This window comes from Macaca fascicularis, chromosome 1 (genome assembly GCF_037993035.2).
Source record: "Macaca fascicularis isolate 582-1 chromosome 1, T2T-MFA8v1.1".
Classification (NCBI taxonomy): Eukaryota; Metazoa; Chordata; class Mammalia; order Primates; family Cercopithecidae; genus Macaca; species Macaca fascicularis.
In genome coordinates this window covers 182,124,431-182,143,535 of record NC_088375.1, presented here as the reverse complement: position 1 = coordinate 182,143,535, position 19,105 = coordinate 182,124,431, and positions in this window count along the sequence as shown.

Here is a 19,105-nt window from a genome sequence, read left to right as displayed (position 1 = left end):
GCCATTAGGAGCTCTTTTGGAATGGTTTCTATGTTTGTTTGGTATCTTCCCATCCTGACATCACAAGATGCTTTAGGGCTCATCTTGTATTTTCCTTGCTTCAACCTTGGAATCAATCGCTTCTCCAGGGAACCCTGATTCCTTTTATTGAATACTGTTATTTAGCAACCAAGTCCTAGGCACTAGGTGTGATCATTGCTACTGGGGTCTCACTGCTTCTAGGCCCTGTCAGGGAACAGAGCTAGGAACTATTTATCTGTGTACTGACTCATACACATATACATTCACATCTCTATTTATTTCTGTTTTGTTTATATGTGTTTTTAAAACATGAGTTGATACTGATACTTTGCATGTTTTCTAACATATATATGATTTCATACTATAGTTTTCTACAACTTGATTTTTTTAATTCAACATTTGCTTTTGAAATTTAACCTGGTTGATATTTATAATTCTGGTTGTTTATTTTAACAATTGTGGTTTGTTTGTTTGTATGTTTGTTTTTGAGACGGAGTCGCACTCTGTCCCCAGGCTGGAGTGCAGTGGTGGGATCTCGGCTCACTGCAACCTCTGCCTCCGGGGTTCAAGCGATTCTCCTGCCTCAGCCTCCCAAGTAGCTGGGACTACAGACGCGCACCATCACGCCCAGCTAATTTTTGTATTTTTAGTGGAGACAGGGGTTTCACCATATTGGCCAGGATGGTCTTGATCTCTTGACCTTGTAATCTGCCTGCCTCGGCCTCCCAAAGTGCTGGCATTACAGGCATGAGCCACCACGCCCAGCAGTTTTTTCGTTTGTTTGTTTGTTTTTGTTTTGTTTTTGAGAGAGAGAGTCTCGCTCTGTCACCCAGGCTGAAGTGCAATGGCCTGATCTCAGGTCACTGCAACCTCTGCCTCCCAGGTTCCAGTGATTCTCGTGCCTCAGCCTCCCGAGTAGCTGGGATTACAGGCGTGCACCGCCACACCCAACCAATTTTTGTATTTTTTAGTAGAGACAGGGTTTCGCCATGTTGCCCAGGTTGATCTCGAACTCCTGATCTCAGGTGATCTGCCTGCCTCGGCCTCCCAAAGTGCTGGGATTACAGGTGTGAGCCACTGTGCTAGCCAACAATTGTCTTAAGAGTAGCCTTTTGTTTGATTCATCCTCTGCATTATTCCTGAGAGCCATAGAGCTACCAATTGTAAAGATTATTGTTAGTCACTCATAGTTATTTGTAGGTGGTAGGCAGTTTTCTAAGGAAAAAGGAAACTTGGTTGCCCAGCTCTCACTCTAGGGACATTATAACTGTCACATTCATATGGTAACCTTCTCTTGTGGAGAACACAGTAGGAGAGTTCTTTTGAATAGCTAACCACCCTATTCCTTTACTCACAGTTCTTTGTGAATAATACTTGCATGTTGTATAACTGCATCAATATGGCGTTAACAAAAGAAGGGGGTATCTGTCTGCTTTTATGCTTTCCCCGCAACCCCACTGGAAGTGACCAGAGGCTCCCACTGAAAAGATCGATGACCTACTGGCATCAGTTGATAGTGGCAAGGCAGTGTCAAGCTAATAGTCTTACCCTGCCTCTAGATCTGTGTTTTTAGTCCCATTATCATACTACACTGCTAAGGGAAAAGTATAGATGGGGAATTAGAAAGTTTGAATTCCAGTCCTTGCTGCGCCACCAACGCATTGTGTGACCTTGAACAAGTCTGAACATCCAGTTGCCACTGTGTACAATGATAGCACTGGTTCAGAAGGGCTTGGAGATAGACTTCCACTCTAAACTTCTGTGAAACATCAGACTTTAACCAACTGGACCAATCACAGAAACATAACAAGGCACTATTATCACAGATTCACTTCTGGGATGGAAAAGAACCTTGAGTCAAATTGAAGGTGGTTATTGTAGTCCACTTTCCCTCAAGAGCTTGAAGTCCTGCTACAGCCTTCATAAACAGTTCTTCAAACTCAGTTTTCATGCAACTTTTTGCTCACAGCCCATATAAAATTCAGACTTCCTGCTCTGCTTGCTCATTCATAAATCCAGTCAGGGAAGTATAGACAACACTGACAAGACTCATTATCCCCCTCCTCATACAGTTGAGGAACATGAGGTCCAGAGACTGAGGCTTTTCCTCAGGTTACTCAGCAAATTTTAGACAAGTAATAAATTCTCCAGCAATACCATCAAAAGACAGATTAATCCTGGTTATTATTGAATTTCAAATATAAAGAATTATTTCTTCAAACAGAAAAAGCAAGTTACATATCAGAAGGCAAAACAGCCAGATTGTAAGCTCTGGGTTTTTTTAGAGATGAGATCTCACTATGTTGCCCAGGCTGAAGTGCTGTGATTATGCACGATCATAGTGCACTACAACCTCAAACTCCTGAGCTCAAGCGATCCACCTTCCTTGGTCTCTGAGTAGCTGGGACTATAGCGTGTACCATTGTATCCATCTCAGACTGTAAACTCTAAGAGCAGAAGCCATGATTTCTCTCTCTTTTTTTCATCTCCTACCTCTGCCTAGCATAGGGCTAGAAAATTCTAGAAACCTCCTCTTTTTTTTTTTTTTTGAGATGGAGTCTCGCTCTGTCACTCAGGCTGGAGTGCAATGGCGTATTCTCAGCTCACTGCAACCTCCGCCTCCAGGGTTCACACGGATTCTCCTGTCTCAGCCTCCCGAGTAGCTGGGACTACAGGCACATGCCAACATACCTGGCTCCTTTTTGTATTTTTAGTAGAGATGGGGTTTCACTATGTTGGCCAGGCTGGTCTTGAACTCCTGACCTTGTGATATGCCCACCTCAGCCTCCCGAAGTGCTGGGATTACAGGCTTGGGCCACTGTGCCCGGCCAAGCCTTTTTTTTTTTTTTTTTTGAGATAGAGTTTCACTCTGTCACCCAGGCTAGAGTGCAGTGGTGTGATCTTGGCTCACTGCAACCTCTGCCTCCCAGGTTCAAGTGATTCGCCTGCCTCAGCCTCCCGAGTAGCTGGGATTACAGGCTCACGCCACCATTTCCAGCTAATTTTTGTATTTTTAGTAGAGATGAGGTTTCACTATATTGGCCAGGCTGGTCTTGAACTCCTGACCTCAAGCGATCCACCCACCTTGTGCTCCCAAAGTGCTGGGATTACAGGTGTGAGCCACCAAACCCCCCCCAAGAAACTTCCTAAAGTGATTGGTAATATTAAGGAAAGAAGGAATATATGCAGTGCGTATGGGAATATGTCTCTGTATTGTAGAAACTTGTGCTCAGTCTCCGTCCTCATATCAGGAGGCTGGGGTACCTGGCCAATGATGTCTCCAGTTCTGGGTTGGATAACAAACAGACTGCCTTAACAAAGTGCCTTATATTGAAGGCTTTGAGAATAGGTACCTGGGATGGGAGGTGGACAGGTGTAATTCTTTTTTATTTTCTTTTTTATTTTTTTGAAACCAGATCTTGCTCTGTCGCCTGGGCTGTAGCACAGTGGCATGATCATGGCTCACTGAAGCCTCAACCTGCCAGGCTCAAGCAATTCTCCACCTCAGCCTTCTGAGAAGCTGGGACCACAGGTGGGCACCACCACACCTGGCTAATTTTTTTAAGAGAGCGTGTAATTCTTAGTTGGCTAACACTCCTTTGTTCTTCAGGTCTCAGATGTCATCTTTGCAGAAGATCTTCCCTGATGTCTTCTGATTTCCTATGAGAATCAGTTCCTTTCCTTTGTAATCTCAGAGTCCCCTCTGCTTTCTTCTATCCTGGCCATTATCACAGTGCATTCAAATTGTCCATTTACTCACTTGTCTCCTACCAAATCAGACCTGGAATTCTCAAAGGCAGATGCTGTGTGTTGGTCACCTTTGTATTATCAAGGCACAACATTACAAGTTCAATAACTATCTGTTGAGTGTAGAGGACAGCTGCAATTCTCAATGCCCCACATCTGAACCTCTTCTCTATGTTGGGAGACTCCTTATGGGTCTTGGTGAAAGATAGAAAGCTAATACGGAAGCAGAAAGTGCAAGATGCTCGTTTTCCTAAGCATGTACCCACCAATTAGTTGCATCCAACCAAAACTTTGAAGCAGAAACTGGTGACCATCGAGAATCCATTCTTACGGCGGTTTCCAAGGAGCAGTGGCAACATGCAGGGCTCAGAGAAGGCAGTGGTAATGGTCATGGCAGCAACCTCTCCAGTCTGGTTTGGTCATGTGATTTGGGTTGTGGGCTGGGTACTCGCTGCCTTGCCTCTCTGGTTCCAGCCTGTTTTCCAAGGCTTCCCTGTGATTCCGTGAAATCTTCAGTGCCCTTTGAGTATATTTTTCTGCTGAAATCCATCAGAGTCCGTTTCTGTTGCCTACTACTTAGAGCGTTGTTATAGGATAAATTGGGTCCACCCCTACTTCAAAATTTGTATGTTGAAGCCTGAAGCCCCAGTACCTCCAAATGTGACAGTATTTGGAGAAAGTGCCTTTGAAGGGGTGATTAAGTTAAAAAGAGGCTTTTAGGTGGGTCCTAATCCAATCTGACTGGTGTTCTTATAAGAAGAGGAAATCTGGACACAGGAGGAGATGCTATGGGGTACACATGTGCAGAGGGACGACCATATGAAGAAGGATGATGGAGAGGAAGGTCACCTGCAAGCCAAGGAGAGAGGCCTCAGAAGAAACCAAAGCTGCCAACACCTTGATCTTGGACTTCCATCCTCTAGAACTGTGAGGAAATTAATTTATGTTGTTGAAACCACACAGTCTATGGTATTTTGTTATGGCAGCCCTAGAAAACTAATACAAACCCTGACAACATTTAATGATTGATTCAATGGATGAATAAATTATTTCCTGGTCAGTCACAAAGGAAATAATTTGGATTATTTGGAATAATATTATAATATGCAAATCGGCTTTGGAATAAGATTACAATATGCAAATAGGGCAAGACAAGAAGGAAGAGTCAAGGTGTGAAGCCAAGCAGGACCCTAGGAAAGAGTGGACTTGGAGGTGTAAAGCAGAAGGTAAGACTGGAAGCCTAGGGGAATTCCTTAACACCAATGAAAGTATTTATATGGGCCCCAAGACTGTAAGTCTTGGAATGAATACATAGGCTATAACAGAGAGATCCAGGACTTCAGCAGCAGAGATCTGGATTCAAAATCTCACCCCGTCACTTGCTCAATGCATAAGTGGGCAAATTAACCTTTCTGGACCTCCATATTCTAATCCATAAAGCAAAAATGAAAAATAATACCTCTTTCATGTAGTTGTTAGGATTAAATTAAGTAAGAAAGATGCCTAACATCTAATAAGTGTTGAAACCCTTATTTTTCCCTTGAGCGGTGGGAAGAGCGAGGAAGTGGAAACCTAGTGAGGAGGAGGCTTAAGAACTTCTTGGGCCAATGCACAATGTTCAAAGAGTGTGATGAGCACAGACATGCTCTGGATACATTGTTTAGGTGACAGAAGCCAGAGTCTAGGCAGTAAGTTATACTAATAAGAGTCTGGGACAGTGCAGTGGCTCACGCCTGTAATCTCAGCACTTTGGGAGGCCGAGACAGGAGGAATACTTGAGTCCATGAGTCTGAGACCAGCCTGGGCAACATAGCAAGACCCCATCTCTATTATTTTTAAAAAATAAAGAATGAAAAAAGAGTCCGATATGGAAAACATTGTGGTTCTCGGTTATCTGTCTGCTCACAGCCATATGCTAGCCGGTTACATAAGGAGCAGGATCCATCCCCACTCCCTACCTGGGTTAGGATTAGTAAGACTTACACAGGCTGATGACCATGGGCAGGTGTATTAAGCGGGAGAATTTCAGCTAAAGACCAGTTGTGCAAACTGAACCAGGGGTCACACCTGGTCTATCCCAAACCAGTCTAATTGTTGGCCCTGCCTGCTATTATAGATGAAGCTGTCTGCCCCTATGTTGGCCAGGATTGGCTAAAAAGCTGGGCAGAGCTGAGCCTTTGGTTCAAGGGTAGAGCAGTAATAATGGTTAAAACTTACTAGCAATTACTGTATGCCAGGATTTCATATACCTTCTCTCCCCACCTCATCATAACCCTTGGAGGTGAGAACTGTTACTTCCCCCACCAATTTTTTTTTTAGAAAAGGAAATTGAGTTCCAGAGAGGTTAAGAAACTTGTCCAGAGCCATGTAGTTAATCAGTGGTAGGGCTAAGAGTTTGATAAATCCCAAAGTTTGCCAGCAGAAGAAAATAAGAGGTTTTAATTGTTGACAACATAAATAAATTTCTAGGAAGGAATTTTCTAATATCATATAAGATTCCTTACAAGCACAGTATACCTCCTAGCATCTCAACATGGGGCCCAGCTTCAGACCTTTGATACTTCTACCAGAAACCCATATAACAGAGGGCAGCACTATGGAATATTTTCCACAGGAAACATCTGCCCAAATATTTCAGAGGCTGCAAAGTGTCCCAAGAGGGAGGGGGGAAAGCTGAGACCAATCACAAGGATGGTGATAAGTCCAGGTACCAGGTGGACTGAAATGGAGAGAAAACGCAGGCTTCCTGCTTTCCGCTCCCTCTGGAAGCATGCTCTGGTAAAATAAACTCTTTCCAAGACTCGGGTTCCCAGGTTAGTGATCTGGTTTTCTTCTCGTAGGAAGTGAGCTGTCTCTCAATCAGGAGGTGGGGGAGGGGAAAATTATTGCCAATTACTCCAAATAAGTAAGCAGGAAGATTCAGACATTTCATGTCTTTATAATTAAGAGACCTCCACTTTATTCTCAGAGTCAGTCACAGCCCGGCCACAGAATAGACATTCTTTCTTTGAGTGTTTATAGGAGAATCAATTTTAAAAGATTTTTTTAGGCTGGGCATGGTGGCTCATGCCTGTAATCCCAGCACTTTGGGAGGCCGAGGCAGGCAGATCACTGGAGGTCAGGAGTTGGAGACCAGCCTAGTCAACATGGTGAAATCTTGTCTCTACTAAAAATACAAAAATTAGCCAGGCGTGGTAGCACAGGCCTGTAATCCCAGCTACTTGGGAGGTTGAGGCAGGAGAATCACTTGACCGGGAGGCAGAGTTGCAGTGAGCTGAGATCGCGCCATTACACTCCAGCCTGGGTGACAGAGTGAAACTCTTATCTCAAAAAAAAAAAGAAAAGAAAAGAAAAAGAAAAAGAAAATTGCACCAGGAAGCAATAAAACAATATATATTTTTTTGAATGAATGTCTTTGAGCAGAAATAGAGTCTGTAGTCGTCCTGAATGTACTGTTCAGACTCATTGTTCCTTATATTTCAACTTCACATATGGTTAATGAGAACTGCTCCCCCATGTACCAGGCATTGAGGAGCCAAGGGTATGAATCTATCCTGATCCTTGGCCTTCAAGGGCTTCCAGTCTGGGGATAAAATAGAGTGGTACTCGCAGATGCTACAAGGGAGTGAATAAAAGGATGGGGAAAGTGAGAAGGTCTAAGGAGTGAGCACACAACACCCAGTTAGAGGTTTTTTGTTTTTTGTTTTTTTTTGAGTTGGAGTCTCCCTTTGTTGCCCAAGCTGGAGTGTAGTGGCGCTACCTCAGCTCACTGCAACCTCAGCCTCCTGGGTTCAAGCAATTCTCCTGCCTCACCCCCCTGAGTATCTGGGACTACAGGCGCCCGCCACCACACCTGGCTAATTTTTGGATTTTTGGTAGAGACGGGGTTTCACTGTGTTAGTCAGGATGGTCTTGATCTCCTGACCTTGTGATCTGCCCACCTCGGCCTCCCAAAGTGCTGGGATTACAGGCGTCAGCCACCACGCCCGGCCATTAGGGGGTTCCAAATTGGAATTTGGGCTCCCTAAGTGGGAATAAGTGGGAAGCTCTTTAGTCTTCTCCCAAAAGAGATGGAGGGAAAAAAATCCTCTTTATCTGAAGATAAAGGGGAATTGTCTTTATTGTCTTTTCTCCTGTGTTTTCTTTTCCTGTTTTTTTTTTTTTTGAGACAGGGTCTCACTCTGTTGCCCAGGGTGGAGTGCAGTGGCATGATCTTAGTTCACTGCAGCCTCAAACTCCCGGGCTTAAGCAGTCCTCCCACCGCAGCCTCCCAAGTAGCTGGGACCACAGACGTGCGCCACCATTCTAATTTTTGCATTTTTTTTGGGGGGGGGTATAGACAGTGTTTTTGCCATGTTGCCTAGGCTGGTCTCAAACTCCTGGGCTCAAGACATCCACCTGCCTCGGCCTCCTGAAGTGCTGGGATTACAGGTCTGAGCCACCGTGCCTGGCCAAGGGGAACTGTCTTTTCCTTGTTCTTCTCTTCCGCCACTGCTATGCAACCCATCTGTCCACTCATTCAGCCAGCACTATGTGCCAAGTACTGTGATAAGCATATATAGCATTTTCTCATTCCGCCTTCACAACAATCCTGTGAGGTTAGAACTATTGCTCCACTTGACCATTGGGAAACTGAAGTCAAAGAAGGTGAAGTAATTTACTCAAAGTCACAAGCTAGTATGGGGTTCAACTGAGATTTTCTCTTTGTTTTTTGTCCTGAAAGCCTGGGCGCTCTCCACAATAGGAAAAGCCATGAGAGTTCTTAGAGACTAGGATTTTTGCCTTTGAGCAACTCCTTCTTCAGTGGAGAAGAAAGACACAGAAATAGTTTGTTCATTTATTCAGTTTTTCAACAATATTTATTTATTTATTTATTTACTTATTTAGACAGGGTCTTGCTCTGTCACCCAGGCTGGAGTGCAGTGGCATATTCACAGCTCACTGAAGCCTCGAACTCCTGGGCCCAAGCAATCTCCCTGCCTTAGCCTCCTCAGCAGCTTGGACTATAACTGGGCACCACCACACTGGCTAAGTTTTAAAATTTTTTGTAGAGATGGGGTCTTGCTATGTTGCCCAGGCTGGTCTCAAACTCCTGGCCTCAAGTGATTCTCCCCCCTTGGCCTCTCAAAGTGCTGGGATTCCAGGTGTGAGCCACTGCATCCAGCCTCAACAATATTTATTAGGTGCCCACTATTCACTCGTTGCTGTTGCAAAGCAGAATCAGACATAGTTCTCTGTCTTCAAGAAATTATAGTCTTTAGAAGGCAGATATAAACGAATTATTACAACCCAGATAAATGATAATATAATGTAATAAATCCTCTCTAAGAAAAGACATTGTAAGGCTTCAGGGAACAGGAGAGGATAGAAGTCTCCCTGGGACATGGCGCCCATGTGGAACCATGGGGAATGACTCCACAAAGAAGGCTTATGTTTCAGTGGAGACTTAAAGAGTGTGTAAAAATTTGCCATGAGAAGCTTCTTTTGCTTGTCCAAATGCACCATGGTGTCTTGCCTTTACACGTGTCGTTCCTCTCTCTAGACCAGTTCCCTCTTCCCCTTTCCTGACCTGAGTAAAACCACACATCTTTCTAGTATCAGCTGGAGTGACACTTCCTCCTGGAAGCCTGCTTTCACATGCCCTTTCCCCATTCTACATGCAGATTACAGACTTAATGTCATGGCTTTCCATGGAACTGTGTATGTATGCAAAAGCTGGAGGGAGATAGAGTTTCTGTTCATTATATGTGAAGAAATAAGAACTTCAGTGTGGTTGAAGCATAGGGTACATGGCTCACAATAAATATTTGTGGAATAAATGAATGAATGGATGAATTCTTGAAAGAACTATAATTTTGAGGCAGGAGAATAGGGCCTGGAGGCAGGGAACCTAAGGCAGATTCATGCTGACTTCCTAGAACCAAATCAAAAGGAAAACCCCAACTTTCCACACCTAAGTAACAAAAGGACTGGAGGCTAATCCCTTTGCAAACCACCCCCCGCCCCGCCTTTTTTTCTGTGTGGCAGTTGGAAAGTTGAAAGTATTTCTGCAACCAATCAGATGTTTGCATAGGAGTGTAACTTTGTAGCTTCACTTCAGCCTCTGGTTGGTTGCTTTGTGCAACCAGTCAGACTAATTTCATGCCAAGTATTTGTTTGCATAGAAGTGTTAATTTTGTAACTTCACTTCAGACTCTGACTGGTTGCTTTTCACAACCAATCAGACTGATTGTGGGCCACTAATTTATTTACATAGGGTGTACACCAAGTAACCAAAGGGAAACCTCTAGAGGGTAGTTAAATCCCAGAAAATTCTGTAAAGGGGCTTTTGAGCCCCTGTGCTTGGGCCTGCTCCCACCCCTTGGAGTGTACGTTTTCAATAAATCTCTGCTTTTGTTGTTTCATTCTTTCCTTGCTTTGTTTGTGCATTTTGTCCAATTCTTTGTTCAAGACACCAAGAACTTGGATACCTTCAACTGGTAACATTTTCACCCAGGAAAGTAGGCTTCAAGCAGATTATTAAATCTCTCCTAAACTCACATCACATGTCATTTGAACTGCCTCCATCACGTTCCCCTTGTCTCTACCTGGCTGCCTCCTACTCATTGTTCAAAATATCCCCTTGTCCTGGAATCCTTTTCTGACAGCCTTCCTTTCTTCCTATAGTTTGGGTTGAGTGCTTACTGATCTGCTGTGCCTTTTGGGGATCAGTGAGGTCAGGCAGAGAGGCTCTGGGGTTCTGGTGCTGCTGCTCTATGGATCAAAGCCCACCAATCCAAAATTTCAGATACCAAGTTGGAGAGAACCTTCAAGGTTATCCTTTCTCCCATGGGAAACTGTCCTCCTGGCCTCCAGGCTCTTGTTTGTTATTGCAGCACCTACTCCATGGAAAACTTTGCTGGGGAGAGCAGCAGGGTGACTCCAGTAGAGTCCAGCTTGGATCTCTCCACCAGTGGGGACCTCAAATTCAACTTTTCCAAAATCAAAATAGTGGAAAGAGCTTAGACAAACCTGGGTTTGATTTTGAACTTTGTTTTCTGGATTTTTGGCAAGTTATTTTAACTCTCTAAACCTTGGTTTCTTCCATGAGAGCCACGAGATTTTAGAATAGGGAAGTACAGGGATCTGATGCCTGTTTTAAAACAATCCTTCTTGCAACTGTAGGGGGAGGGGACCGGCAGGAGGGGATGGGCTGGAGAGGAAGAACCAGAGGCTGCTGAATAGAAGTGTTTCCAATTACCATCAGGCTGGCCTCAGCAGCACACTCTCCACTGTGACCCCAGAGCCAACCTCATGCTGTTGCCTAGCAACTCACCTGCATCACCCAGGGATCTGAAGCTGGGGCCCCACCGAGGATGGGGAAATGACCAGTTAATTACAAAGGCTCAGGGGAATCGTACATCAGTTCATTCCTCAGATTCTCACTGGGCTCCCACCAAGTACCAGGCCCCATGCTAGATATCGAGGACTTAGAAATGAATAAAACCCTATCTCATTCCTCAAAGAACTCACAGTGTAGCAGGATGGACAGATTTCTTCATTCATCCAAGAAATATGTATTGAGTGCCCATCGACAGTACAATGGTTAAACAAGTTGTAGCATATTTGCACAATTTAATAGCATACATATGGCAAGAGAATGAACAATCTACAATTACACACAAAAATATGGAATATTGATGAGTGAAACATATAATAAGTGAAACAAGCCAAATAGAAAAGAGTACATTCTATATGATTCTATTTAGATAAAATAAAAAACAGGCCAAACTAATCTATGTTTTCAGAAATCAGGACTGGGGTCTTGGGAAGTAGTGACTGGAAATAGCATGAGGAAGCCTTCTGGAGTCCTGGAAATATTCTGTTTATAATTCCGGGGGTAGGCCAGGCATAGTGGTTCACACCTGTAATCCCAGCACTTTGGGAGGCCAAGGCGGGTGGATTTGCTGGAGCCCAGGAGTTCGAGACCAGCCAGGGCAACATGGCAAAACCCCGTCTCTACAAAATATACAAAAATTAGCCGGGTGTGGTGGCAAGCACCTATAGTCCCAATGACTGGGGAGTTGGGAGGCTGAGGCGGGAGGATCACTTGAACCCGGGAGACTGAGGATGCAGTGAGACATGATCACACCACTGCACCACAGCCTGGGCGTCAAAGCAAGATCCTGTCCCCAACCGCCCCCTCAAAAAAAAAATCTGAATGCATGTTATATGGTGTGTTCACTTTGCAAAGTTTATCAAGGCCATATGCTTGCAATATCTTAACTTTGCTGTATGCATATTATATGTCAATAAGAAGTTTTTTTAAAAAATATTTTTGAATACCTATCATGTGCCAAATTCTGCATATTAGGTAAACAGAAATTTACAACACTGCATGATAAATACACAGGGGTGTGGGGGCACAAAGAAAGGACTTCTCATTGGGGCCAGGCATGGTGGCTCACACCTGTAATCCCAGCACTTCGGGAGGTCGAGGCGGGCAGATCACCTGAGGTCAGGAGTTCAAGACCAGCCTGGCCAACATGATGAAACCCTGTCTCTACTAAAAATACAACAACAACAACAACAAAAAAATTAGCCAGGCGTGGTGGCATGTGCCTGTCAGTCCTAGTTACTTGGGGAGGCTGAGGCAGAAGAATCACTTGAACCCGAGTGGTGGAGGTTGCAATGAGCCAAGATCGTGCCACTGCACTCCAGCCAGGGTAACAAAGGGAGACTGTCTCAAAGAAAAAAAAAAAAAAGTGTTTCAGGAGTCCAGGTAAGAGAAGCCAAGGCCCAAAGGAGGGTAGAGGCCAAAGAGAAGAGGAAGGGATTTTTAGAAATCCATTTCAGAACGTACCTGCTTTCCTTTTATACGTAATAATAGAAAAAAATCCACGAGAAACATGGCTTATATTATTTTATTTTTCAACTTCAGGTACAGAGAATTGAGCTAAACATATTTCTTAATTCATAGCACACTGTATCCTTTGGCCTCAAAGGCCTCTTTCTTTTTCTATTTGCCCTCCTCCCATGTTTTTTTGTTTTGTTTTGTTTTTTGTTTTTTATGAGTTTGAATTTCGCTCTTGTTGCCCAGGCTGGAATGCAATGGCACGATCTCCGCTCACCACAACCTCCGCCTCCCAGGTTCAAGTGATTCTCCTGCCTCAGCCTCCCGAGTAGCTGGGATTACAGGCATGTGCCACCATGCCCGGCTAATTTTGTATTTTTAGTAGAGACGGGGTTTCTCCATGTTGGGCAGACTGGTCTCGAACTCCCGACCTTAGGTGATCTGCCTGCCTCAGCCTCCCAAAGTGCTGGGATTACAGGTGTGAGCCACCACGTCTGGCCCTCCACCTTTTGTTTATTTTTTTAGAGATGAGTTCTTGCTCTATCATCCAGACTGGAGTACAGTGGCCATCATAACTCACTGCAGCCTTGAACTCCCAGGCTCAAGCGATCCTCCTGCCTCAGCCTCCCAAGTAGCTGAGACTACAGGCATGTGCCACCACACCTGGCTCAATTTTTTTAATGTTTTGTATAGACAGGGTCTCACTATGTTACCCAGGCTGGTCTCAAACTCCTGGCCTCAAGTGATCCTCCTGCCTTGGCCTCCCAAAGCACTAGGATTATAGGCATGAGCCACTGCACTGGGCCCAACTTATTGCCTTTCATTCCCTTTCCTCTCCCTATTCCTACAGACAACTCTTCTAATGTGTTTATTGTGTAGCCATTTATGTTGTTCTTGCAAAATATGCATTTTCATTCTGTGTGCACATATTTTACATTTATATAAATGGTACCCAGTTATATATATCATTCTGTATTTTACTTTTGCATACCACACTACATTTTTTCAATCCATCCCTGCTGCTATGTGTATCTTTAGTTTGTTGCTTCTAACTGCTCCCAGGACTACAGAATTGGATTGACAATACAATGCTACTATTATATTTGACAATCCAAAGTGCTCTACCACTGAGTGGGGAGATTTCAGCTGTAACCTCTCTCTCTCTCAGGTTTGAACTTAGGCAAGTCCCTTCCCCTATTTGGGTCTCAGCTTCCCCATCTGTAAAATCAGAGGTGTCTTCTACTTCTAACCTTCCATGCAACCTCCCTTATTTTACATACAGGAAAATCTGGTCCAGAGAGTGGGAGTGACTTGATCAAGGTCACGCAACAGTTATCAACAGTTCAATTTAATTTAGCCCACATTTATTGAGTGCCAGGCATGGTGCTAAGTGCTTTAGATACTTAAATAACTAAGGCCTGCTGAGTCCCTCCCCACTAGGGCCTCTAAACAGAGCTGTGTTAATTTTCCAAGAGCAGGTGCAGAGATAGCTTGTGGGCACCGGTCAAATGCAGTAAAGATATTAATAGGATGTAGCCTTAGATAGAATCTAAGACAGCACCTCCACCACTCTAATCAGGCCCTAAAATATTCCTAGCCTCAAGAAAATAAGTTGGGTACACTGCTTCCTATTTGTAAAAGCTTATTTATTGCCATAGCGTTTACCAATAATAACTGATGTAATATAGTAAGATAAATCATGCTTGTCTATCTGCGTGCATAATATTGTACAGCAGTAACTACAGCATGAATACAATTTTATATTCTACTTGTTACAAATGTTTGTTGTTGGGCAATATTAATGGCTACTGTTGATTATTTACTCTGTGCTGGACATCAAGTACTTTACATATGATAGTTCATCTAATCTTCATTACAATGCCATGAGGTAGAAGGTACTATTATTATCCCCATTTTAAAGATAACAAAACACAAGCACAGTTATATTATTTGTCCTAGGTCAGTGAATTTCAAGCACTTTGAATGAAACCCACAGGAGAAGTGTAGTTTACATTGCATCCTGGATTACACGTGTGTGTTTCACAATACTACACTTACCCTTCCCATATAGGACATTCTCTGACTTTTCTATTCAATTTCTTTCCATGCTAGTCGAAGCTACTAAGTTGATTCTATGACTTACTAATGGGTTGTAACTCACAGTTTGAAAAACAATGCCCTAGATGATATACATACCACAATCATAACAAAATTACACAAAAATTAAAATCATAATACTCTTTAACGTGAACTTTCACGTCCTGAGCATCCTCCCTGTACAAGGTCCCATGCTGCAGGTTAGTGACAGGTTTGAATCAAACATGGTCCTGCACTCAAAGAGCTACAAATTCCTCAAGGTAACATACAGGTAGATAGGCAATGACATCACGACAGTGATTATCAATCCTGACTGCACCTTAAAATCAGCTGGGATATTTTTAAAATACATAGTGCTGGGACCCTATCCCCAGACTTCCTGATTCAGTCGGTCTAGGGTGGAGCCTGGACATTAAGTGTTTTTAAAAAGTTCCCCAGGTGATTGATTCTAAGGTGCAGCCAGTATTGTGGATCATTGCAATACAGCATGATAAGTGCTATGTTACATGAAAGCACAAATTGGGTTCGATGGCTGGTGCCTGTAATCTAATCTCAGTTACTCGGGAGGCCGAGACAGGCAGGAGTTCAAGACCAGCCTGGACAACATAGTGAGACTACCCCTCTCCCAACCTCTGAAAACACAGAAAAAAAATTAGCTGGGTGTGGTGGCCCATTCCTGTGGTCCCAGCTACTCGGGAAGCTGTAGCAGGAAGATTGCTTGAGCCCAGGAGTTGATGGCAGCAGTGAGCTATGATAACACAACTGCATTACAGCCTAGGTGACAGAGTGAAACACAGTCTCTAAAAAATAAAAAAATAAGAAAAGGAAAGCATAGAATCGGGGCAACTAACTACCTAAAGGTGTTGAGAAAAGCCTCAGAGAAAAGCTGTTTTCTGAGTTGAGTTTGTGTGGACACCTTCTGTCTGACTCTTTGGATCCACTGTCCACTCCCACTGTCTGCTTGGTACACTGAACCTGTACAGCTGACACTAATGGGCTCCTTTGCTCCCTGGCTTCCACTCAGGTACCAGCCAACATCCCTGAAGGAGATTGGTGAGAAAGAGGAGATGAATTAACTCCCTAGCTCCTTCCCTGCAAGTTTACCTTGGGCTGGCTGTGATTCTCCTTTGAAAGTAACAGCCTCTAGGAGGCTGAGCCATGAAAATCACTTGAACCCAGGAGGCGGAGTTGCAGTGAGCTGAGATCGCGCCACTGCACTCCAGCCCGGGTGACAAAGACTCTGTCTAAAAAAAAAAAAAAAAAAAAGAGAACTGCCCCTTTCAAGATGGCTTGGTATACAGGACTCTTTTTCCAGCTTCCATAATCTCTCCTCCCTCTGCCCATTCATTCAGGTCAAGGGATGTTAACAGTTCAGATAGGTTCCTGAAATATCCCTGTCTTCTCCTACACCCCACCCACACAATGGAAATTTGTCCCTGTGTAAATGAGCTTTCCTCAAATTCCCCTAATCTGAGTGTGTCATCTGTTTCCTATTGAGGCCCTGATGGATAAAACCAGGAAGCCCTATAGGAACTTGCTGTAAGCTCAAGGACGGGAAAACAATATAGGCAGGGGGAGCAGATAAGGAATGGCAAAGAGGCACGGAAATGTGATTTTGTCTGTTTAATTCCCTTTATTGGTTGAAGGATAAATTGCTAAATCCCATGTTCAGGTCTCAGTCCTAATCTTCCTAGGTTTATCAACAGCATTTTACCAGTTAATCACTCTTCCATTCGGGAACAAATTCGTTACTTGGCCTCCATGACATGGCATTCTTTTGGGTTTTTTTGGTCCTTCCTGTGGCTCCTCTTTTTCAGTGTCTTTTTCTGGCTCCCTCGTGTCTTCATCTCCTTGGTGCTGAATGCCAGAGTCCCAAGGGCTGTCCTTGGTTCTCTTTTCTCTCTATTCCAACTCACCATCATCATCTAGTACCATGGCTTTAAATACTCTATGTGCTGTCCACTCCCAAATTTATTTATTTATTTATTTATTTATTTTTGAGACACAGTCTCACTCTGTCACCCAGGCTGGAGTGCAATAGCATGATCTCAGCTCACTGCAACCTCCCCCTCCCAGGCTCAAGTGATTCTCCTGCCTCAGCCTCTGGAGTAGGTGGGATTACAGGTGCCTGCCACCACGCCCAGCTAATTTTTGTATTTTTAGTAGAGATGGGGTTTTGCCATGTTGGCCAGGCTGATCTCGAACTCCTGATCTCAGATGTTCCACCTGCCTCAGCATCCCAAAGTGCTGGGATTACAGGTGTGAGCCACCGTGCCTGGCCCACTCCCAAAATTATATCTTGCCTTAGATCTCTTCCAATTCCTGACTCATATATCCAACCGTACTAGAGATAGGAATGGTGTCTGGAACCAGCTCCTACAGTCAATTGTTATGTTTCCAGGACTTTGCCAGCCTCTTGCTAACCACAGCCATTCCTAAAAATTAAGTTATATTTTTAAAATTAAAGAAATTATGTTGGCCGGGCGCGGTGGCTCAAGCCTGTAATCCCAGCACTTTGGGAGGCCGAGGCGGGCGGATCACAAGGTCAGGAGATCGAGACCACAGTGAAACCCCGTCTCTACTAAAAATACAAAAAATTGGCCGGGCGCGGTGGCGGGCGCCTGTAGTCCCAGCTACTCAGGAGGCTGAGGCAGGAGAATGGCGGGAACCCGGGAGGCGGAGCTTGCAGTGAGCCGAGATCGCGCCACTGCACTCCAGCCTGGGCAACAGCGTGAGACTCCGTCTCAAAAAAAAAAAAAAAGAAATTATGTTAAAGAAAGGTAATATTCAAAACTCATCACTTTCTAATTGTTTTACTCTATTTTATGATTTTCTGTGCTCTCAAGTTTATTGATGTCTATTCTATCTGTATTGTGGAAATACTACCTAATGGTGTGCTATTCTCACATCTCTTCCTAACTCTACGTTTAGTAACATCGTGTTGGAAGCTCAAAATCAACCCAGGTGGGAGTATTACACCACACATTAGCAATGTTACCTATCAGGGGTTGATTTATTGTTTTGTTTATTGCCTAGACTTAAGAAAGTAATGGAAAAAATGTTAATAATACAGATTAAATCGAGAGTATATTGTGTCTATAGCCATTACTTTGTGAATAACACAAAAATTAGTGTAAATATTCTTCTGGTATTGGAAACTACTCTCAGATTCTACAAAGAAAGCCCTCTTGTTATTGACTTTATCCTTGTTCTGGCATATATCTCCATTGTTTTGCTTTCATCTTACTATTAATGGAAATAAAAATATCAACCAACATTAATCTTGGAATTATACATGTTCAGCAACTGCAACCATTAGTTGGCTATAGATATAAGAGTTTGGCAAACATCAATTAAAACATTCTGTGGGAATAAATTGGCCATATGGAATTTACAATAAGAAGTACTATATATTTTATTATTTGTGAATTGTGTGCTATGCATCATTTATATCAGTAAACCTTATAATACACTTATTATACACACACACACACGCACCTTCTTCTCCTGGAAAGTCAATTTGTAAATGTTTACCACTGCTAATAGGCAACTCAAACTTAACATGTCCAAAACTGAACTCTTGATTTTCCCTCCCGAACCAGTTCCCCCTACGAGCATCCTCATCCCAATTAATGGCAACTCTATCCTTCCAATTGCTCTGGCCAAAAACCTTAAAGTCATCTGTGACTCCTGTCTTTCTCTCATTCCCTGTATTCCACCTATCATGAAATCCTTTTGCCTCTACTTTCTTTCTTTATTTTTAACATTTATTATATTTTTAACATTTTTCCATTACTTTCTTAAGTCTAGGCAATAAACAAAACAATAAATCAACCCCTGATAGGTAACATTTGCTAATGTGTGGTGTAATACTCCCACCCTGGTTGATTTTGAGCTTCCAACATGATGTTGCCCAGGCTGGAGTATGGTGGCGCGATCTCGGCTCACTGCAAACTCCGCCTCCCAGGTTCAAGTGATTCTCCTGCCTCAGCTTCTTGAATAGCTGGGATTACAGGCATGTGCCACCATGACCAGCTTCTTTTTGTATTTTTAGTAGAGATAGGGTTTTGCCATGTTGGCCTCAAACTCCTGACCTCAGGTGATCCGCCCGCCTCGTCCTCCCAAAGTGCTGGGATTACAGGCATGAGTCACTGCACCCTACCTTTATTTTTATTTTTAGTGACAGAGTCTCACTCTATCTCCCAGGCTGGAGTGCAGTGAAGTAATCATGCTCACTGCAGCCTCAAATTCCTAGGCTCAAGCGATTCTCCTGCCTCAGCCTCCCAAGTAGCTAGGACTGCAGGTGCACACCACTGTGCCTGGTTACCTTTTTTTTTTTTTTTGTAGAAACAGGGTCTCACTATATTGCCTAGGCTGGTCTTGAACTCCTAGCATCAAGAGATTCTT